Genomic DNA, 7,366 nt, shown 5'->3' with positions numbered 1-7,366 from the left:
ACTGCTTTTGTACGAAGTCACGATGACAATCACCTGTTTGAAATATTATTGTTGTTGTTATTGTTACACTTTTACCTCATTACTAGCCTTACATTCCAAAACTATATTTGGAACGTGTTAACAAATGAAATAAAGTTAAACAGACAAAACATTAAATATCTTGGGTTCATAATGTCTACAGTGAAATACATACAAGTCAAAGTAAATGTAAGGATCATGGCAGGGTTTTCTCAATTTGCATTTTCCGTACATCCCAACCCTTTCTGATTGGGGATTTAAAGCAGTGATTGCACAATGACTTAAAATAGCTGATAGATGTGATTTTGGAGAACCTCAGAGTTCTGACTGGACGCTATGAAGTACACGGAGGTCACATCCTGAGTTTATCAGTGCTGTTTGCACAATGAAACTGAAGGTCATGAGGTCACTTACAGTCATACTGATGTCCTTTATGATGTTGGGTTTTTTGTTCCTTTGTTTTTCAGACAGAACAGGAACTATGCAAGAATAATGTGACACTTCTATGATTAATACAACCCCTGGCAAAAATGATGGAATCACCGGCCTCGGAGGATGTTCATTCAGTTGTGTAATTTTGTAGAAAAAAAGCAGATCACAGACATGACACAAAACTAAAGTCATTTCAAATGGCAACTTTCTGGCTTTAAGAAACACTATAAGAAATCAGGAAAAATAATTGTGGCAGTCAGTAACGGTTACTTTTTTAGACCAAGCAGAGGGAAAAAAATATGGACTCACTCAATTCTGAGGAATAAATTATGGAATCACCCTGTAAATTTTCATCCCCGAAACTAACACCTGCATCAAATCAGATCTGCTTGTTAGTCTGCATCTAAAAAGGAGTGATCACACCTTGGAGAGCTGTTGCACCAAGTGGACTGACATGATTCATGGCTCCAACACGAGAGATGTCAATTGAAACAAAGGAGAGGATTATCAAACTCTTAAGAGGGTAAATCATCACGCAATGTTGCAAAAGATGTTGGTTGTTCACAGTCAGCTGTGTCTAAACTCTGGACCAAATACAAACAACATGGGAAGGTTGTTAAAGGCAAACATACTGGTAGACCAAGGAAGACATCAAAGCGTCAAGACAGAAAGCTTAAAGCAATATGTCTCAAAAATCGAAAATGCACAACAAAACAAATGAGGAACGAATGGGAGGAAACTGGAGTCAATGTCTGTGACCAAACTGTAAGAAACCGCCTAAAGGGAATGGGATTTACATACAGAAAAGCTAAACGAAAGCCATCATTAACACCTAAACAGAAAAAAACAAGGTTACATTGGGCTAAGGAAAAGCAATCATGGACTGTGGATGACTGGATGAAAGTCATATTCAGTGGTGAATCTCGAATGTGCATTGGGCAAGGTGATGATGCTGGAACTTTTGTTTGGTGCCGTTCCAATGAGATTTATAAAGATGACTGCCGGAAGAGAAGCCTGTAAATTTCCACAGTCATTGATGATATGGGGCTGCATATCAGGTAAAGGCACTGGGGAGATGGCTGTCATTACATCATCATCAAGTTTACGTTGATATTTTGGACACTTTTCTTATCCCATCAATTGAAAGGATGTTTGGGGATGATGAAATCATTTTTCAAGATGATAATGCATCTTGACATAGAGCTAAAACTGTGAAAACATTCCTTGCAAAAAGACACATAGGGTCAATGTAATGGCCTGCAAATAGTCCGGATTTTAATCCAATTGAAAATCTTTGGTGGAAGTTGAAGAAAATGGTCCATGACAAGGCTCCAACCTGCAAAGCTGATCTGGCAACAGCAATCAGAGAAAGTTGGAGCCAGATTGATGAAGAGTACTGTTTGTCACTCATTAAGTCCATGCCTCAGAGACTGCAAGCTGTTATAAAAGCCAGAGGTGGTGCAACAAAATACTAGTGATGTGTTGGAGCGTTCTTTTGTTTTTCATGATTCCATAATTTTTTCCTCAGAATTGAGTGAGTCCATATTTTTTTCCCTCTGCTTGGTCTAAAAAAGTAACTGTTACTGACTGACACAATTTTTTTTCCTGATTTCTTATAGTGTTTCTTAAAGCCAGAAAGTTGCCATTTGAAATGACTTTAGTTTTGTGTCATGTCTGTGATCTGCTTTTTTTTTTTCTACAAAATTAAACAACTGAATGAACATCCTCCGAGGCCGGTGATTCCATAATTTTTGCCAGGGGTTGTACACGCTCATCTAGTTTGGACCATATGCATTTGTCCTTTTAGCTTTGAGATGATATGAGGTCACAGTGCAGACCATCAGCTTTAATTGGAAGGTAATTACATTGAAACAGGGTGAATGGTGTAAGAATTTGTGTGGGTGGGTGTTGGGGGGTCTCCCATTGAACAGGATCAAATGTACTTAGCCAGTTTTGCAGCGCCACCTTGATCAGTGTCTAGAGACGGCTGAGTGTCTGTTCATCGAGCTCCACAGCACCGTTGGGGCAGTGTTACGTATAGGGCATTGTACTACTAGAAGCCTAGTTAGCATAGCTTAGCATCTTATCAATTCAATTAAATTCAGTAGACTTTATTAGCATTAGATCATGTAGACAAATGCAATCGACCTTCAACTGCAACTGAAGTGCCAAAAACAAACAAACCAAAAAAAACCCTATAAGTCAAAGCAGAAAGTGACTGACACAACATAGGCGACTAATGTAGGCAACCAGAGATCCCATGGAGAAGAACTGTGAGTTGAGAGTACTTAGTTACAGTGATGTTTTTTCTTCGTTAGTCTAAATTAGTCAGTGAATGTCATATTTTGGGCTTCCGACTATTTGCAGGTAACTGGCAGGTCTCAGCTCCACATTTCGTCTGAAAATATCAACTGAGAAAGCAGCATTCCACCCATGTTATTAATAACTTACAGAAACACTGCATGCACAAGTCCTTCTGCTGTCTGTCTGTCTCTCTCTCTCTCAAACATATGTGCTGCTTCAGCAGAGCTGCAGATCTGAGCATCAGTGCCGCTCTTTGCTACTGAGCCCAACTTTGGATCAGACATTGGTTAGCTTTGAGGCCTCCGCTGCTTGTTTATAAGAAAGCATGTACCTGGGTTTCCTTGGTGCTAAACATTGAGCTACTCTGTTTTCCCCATTATTTTGTCACACTTCAAGGCCGTCGCCAAATGACTTCATGTTTTCTCAGCTGCAAGAGTTCTCTATTCAACAGTGACCCATTTCCTCTACTGGAAAGGGCTCTGCCGGTAGAGGTGGCATAAAGGGCATCTTAATAGCCCTTTTTAAAATGGAACTTGCCCATAGGTGCATAAATGAGTGAATGGCGACTTTGCATTTACATTTTGCATTAACATAACTTTAAACTAGCAGTGATACTTGCTAATTTGTGCTGGGTGAAATATAGCGCCAATACAGTTGACTGAAAGTAAACCAATTTGCGAGGCTTGTAACGGCGTCAATGCGTCCGGTGTGAAAGCCCCGTCACACATCAGATTTGAGTTAAATCATTCATTGTTTGTAGTAGACCTCCCTGGAGCAGGTCAGTCCTTTTAATGTGATTGTACACAAATGAGACGAGGGAAGCCACCAAGACCAGTCACGGCTTCGTATTAGAGATACACAGAGAATTACATTGTTTGCGAGAATGCCTGGATTTGATGTCAACTTTGACCATATATCATAGGTTGCTTAAATTTGACAACTACACACACACACACACACACACACACACACACACACAAAAAGTGTGATAATTCTTTTCACCATTCACCCAATTTGGATGTAGCTTCCTTCACATTTTTCCATTCATAATTTTGATTTCAACTTGTTTATATACTGTGATAGCAAAGTAACCACACACACACACACCCAAAACCTGTAAGGTTTGTCAGACACTTTAACATCTGTAATGTCTTCTTTGTCGTGTGTGAAGATAAGAAATGTCCCTGTTCACTTTGCCTTGTTTTAATAGTATTAACAGAATCGTACTTCCTGTAGCTTCACAGCTCTTCACAATAAAAGCCAAGGCAGCAAGAGACGTGCCTCGCTTCTAGTTTGGAAGTATGTCTGTCAGAGTGGGGGTTAAAAGCCATATTTTTGTGTCGCTAAGTTTATAGTTTGCTATTTATTGCTGGATTCTTTGTATTATTTATTATCAGATTTTTTCCATCTTTTTTTTTTTGTTTTTTTACTCCTGGGTGAAAATAAACCGACTGTCTGTTGGATGAGACTCTGTTGTTTCTGAATGTGTGAACAAAAGCTGATTCAGCACATTTGCCAGTTGAAACGTGACTCTGTGCACGTTTCCACTTCAGGAATGTGCAGCATGAGGTCTGAATCACATTTTTTAATCGAGGTCATTTGTGGATGCCAGATTATTGGAAGTTAGATGTAAATCCTGTTACCTTCTCTCTGGTTTCCCTCGCGGTCATCACAGCAGAGCCGAGGTGGATCTGTATGTTGATTTGGCACAAGATTTAGACTGAATGTCTTTCCTAACCCAAGTCCAAATTACATGGAGAATGGGCAGAGGTGGCCTTCAACCGGGAACCTTCCACTCTGGAAAAATGTGCACTTAACCGCTTGGCCTGGATTATGAAAAATTGCAAACAGCTGTGCTACTTACATGCAGTTTGTCTTCCAACTGATGAAACTTTGAGCACGTTGTGTTCTCGTCTGTGCATGCGGCCCTTTACCTCAGTGTCAGCCAACAATTACACGAAGAACTGCAGGAGGAAACACAATACCTCCTCGCTATATAGGCAAATACTGTCTGAAATATGCAATCGAAATGTAAAGTAAAATGAGAGTTAAAAAACTGAACACATGGCTGGGGGTGATGCCAAAACATTTTCAGTACTGCAGATTAGTAATGGTTAACTCAAAACATGACTCTGAAACAGTTTGAAACCATTGAAACACCTGTGTGTCCAACATTGTTCCAGAAGAGATCCCAATATGTGCTGAAATGCTCCACAGAATGGGAACGTAAATCCACAATTAAAGAATAAAATGTGAGGCTGGCGATGGTGCTAAAACGTCTTGTCGGTACTGCAAATTAGTAATGGTTAACTTGAAACATAGCTCCGAAATATTTTGAAACTGTTGAAACACCCGTTTCTCCAACATTGTTTCAGAAGACATCCCAATATGTGCTGAAATGTTCCACAGAATGGGAATGTAAATCCAGAATTAACAGAACGTGAGGCTGGGGATGGTGCTAAAACATCTTGTTGGTACTGCAAATTAGTAATGGTTAATTTGAAACATACAGTAGTGTTCAGAATAATAGTAGTGCTATGTGACTAAAAACATTAATCCAGGTTTTGAGTATATTTCTTATTGTTACATGGGAAACAAGGTACCAGTAGATTCAGTAGATTCTCACAAATCCAGCAAGACCACGCATTCATGATATGCACACTATTAAGGCTATGAAATTGGGCTATTAGTAAAACAAGTAGAAAAGGGGGTGTTCACAATAATAGTAGCATCTGCTGTTGACGCTACAAACGCAAAACTATTATGTTCAAACTGCTTTTTTACCAATCCTGTGAATCACTAAACTAGTATTTAGTTGTATAACCACAGTTTTTCATGATTTCTTCACATCTGCGAGGCATTAATTTTGTTGTTTTGGAACCAAGATTTTGCTCGTTTACTAGTGTGCTTGGGGTCATTGTCTTGTTGAAACACCCATTTCAAGGGCATGTCCTCTTCAGCATAAGGCAACATGACCTCTTCAAGTATTTTGACATATCCAAACTGATCCATGATACCTGGTATGCGATATATAGGCCCAACACCATAGTAGGAGAAACATGCCCATATCATGATGCTTGCACCACCATGCTTCACTGTCTTCACTGTGAACTGTGGCTTGAATTCAGAGTTTTGGCGTCGTCTCACAAATTGTCTGCGGCCCTTGGACCCAAAAAGAACAATTTTACTCTCATCAGTCCTCAAAATATTCCTCCATTTCTCTTCAGGCCAGTTGATGTGTTCTTTGGCAAATTGTAACCTCTTCTGCACATGTCTTTTATTTAACAGAGGGGCTTGGCGGGGGATTCTTGCAAATAAATTAGCTTCACACACTGTCACAGCACTTACAGGTAACTCCAGACTGTCTTTGATCATCCTGGAGCTGATCAATGGGTGAGCCTTTGCCATTCTGGTTATTCTTCTATCCATTTTGATGGTTGTTTTCCGTTTTCTTCCACGCATCTCTGTTTTTTTTTTTGTTGTCCTGTTTAAAGCATTGGAAATCATTGTAGATGAACAGCCTATAATTTTTTGCACCTGCGTATAAGTTTTCCCCTCTCCAATCAACTTTTTAATCAAACTACGCTGTTCTTCTGAACAATGTCTTGAACGTCCCATTTTCCTCATGCTTTCAAAGAGAAAAACATGTTCAACAGGTGCTGGCTTCATCCTTAAATAGGGGACACCTGATTCACACCTGTTTGTTCCACAAAATTGATGAACTCACTGACTGAATGCCACACTACTATTATTGTGAACATCCCCTTTTCTACTTTTTTTTTACTAATAGCCCAATTTCATAGCCTTAAGAGTGTGCATATCATGAATGCTTGGTCTTGTTGGATTTGTGAGAATCTACTGAATCTACTGGTACCTTGTTTCCCATGTAACAATAAGAAATATACTCAAAACCTGGATTAATCTTTTTAGTCACATAACACTACTATTATTCTGAACACTACTGTAGCTCCGAAACATTTTGAAATTGTTGAAACACCTGTGTCTCCAACATTGTTCCAGCAGACATCCCAATATGTGCTGAAATGTTCCACAGAAAGGGAAAGTAAATCCACAGTTAAAGAATAGCGCTTGAGGCTGGTGATGGTGCTAAAACATCTTGTTGATACTGCAAATTAGTGATGGTTAACTCTAAACACTCCTCCAAAATGTTTCAAAACCATTGAATCATCTGTGCTTTGAGCATTGTTATGGAGTCTGTGTGAAAAGAAACACAACACGTGCTGTGCTGCCATCGGCTGAACACTGCCACCTGCTGGAAGATTCAGGAATACATATCAAATTGTGACTTTTGTATCACTCAGCACAGTCTGTACATGCACTAGCATGTATGTTGCTTGTTGCAAACAGTAGAAAACAAATACATGTTAAGTTTCACCTTAAACAATTTAACAGAAGTGGAGAAATAATGCTGCGTTCATAAATCACGTAAAAAAAAAAAAAAAAAAAATCCCTACTTCCAGAAAAACTGTGTTCATGAGATTACCTTGGAGACAAATATGGATCAACTCTTTGAGCTAGGCTGTTATCCTTTGGGCTAAATGAAATCGTCTGATGTGTGATGCTGCCAACTTAACCACATGTACATAGAATG

The sequence above is a fragment of the Thalassophryne amazonica genome, chromosome 18 (assembly GCF_902500255.1).
Source record: "Thalassophryne amazonica chromosome 18, fThaAma1.1, whole genome shotgun sequence".
NCBI classification, from domain to species: Eukaryota; Metazoa; Chordata; class Actinopteri; order Batrachoidiformes; family Batrachoididae; genus Thalassophryne; species Thalassophryne amazonica.
This window is presented reverse-complemented; position numbering follows the sequence as displayed.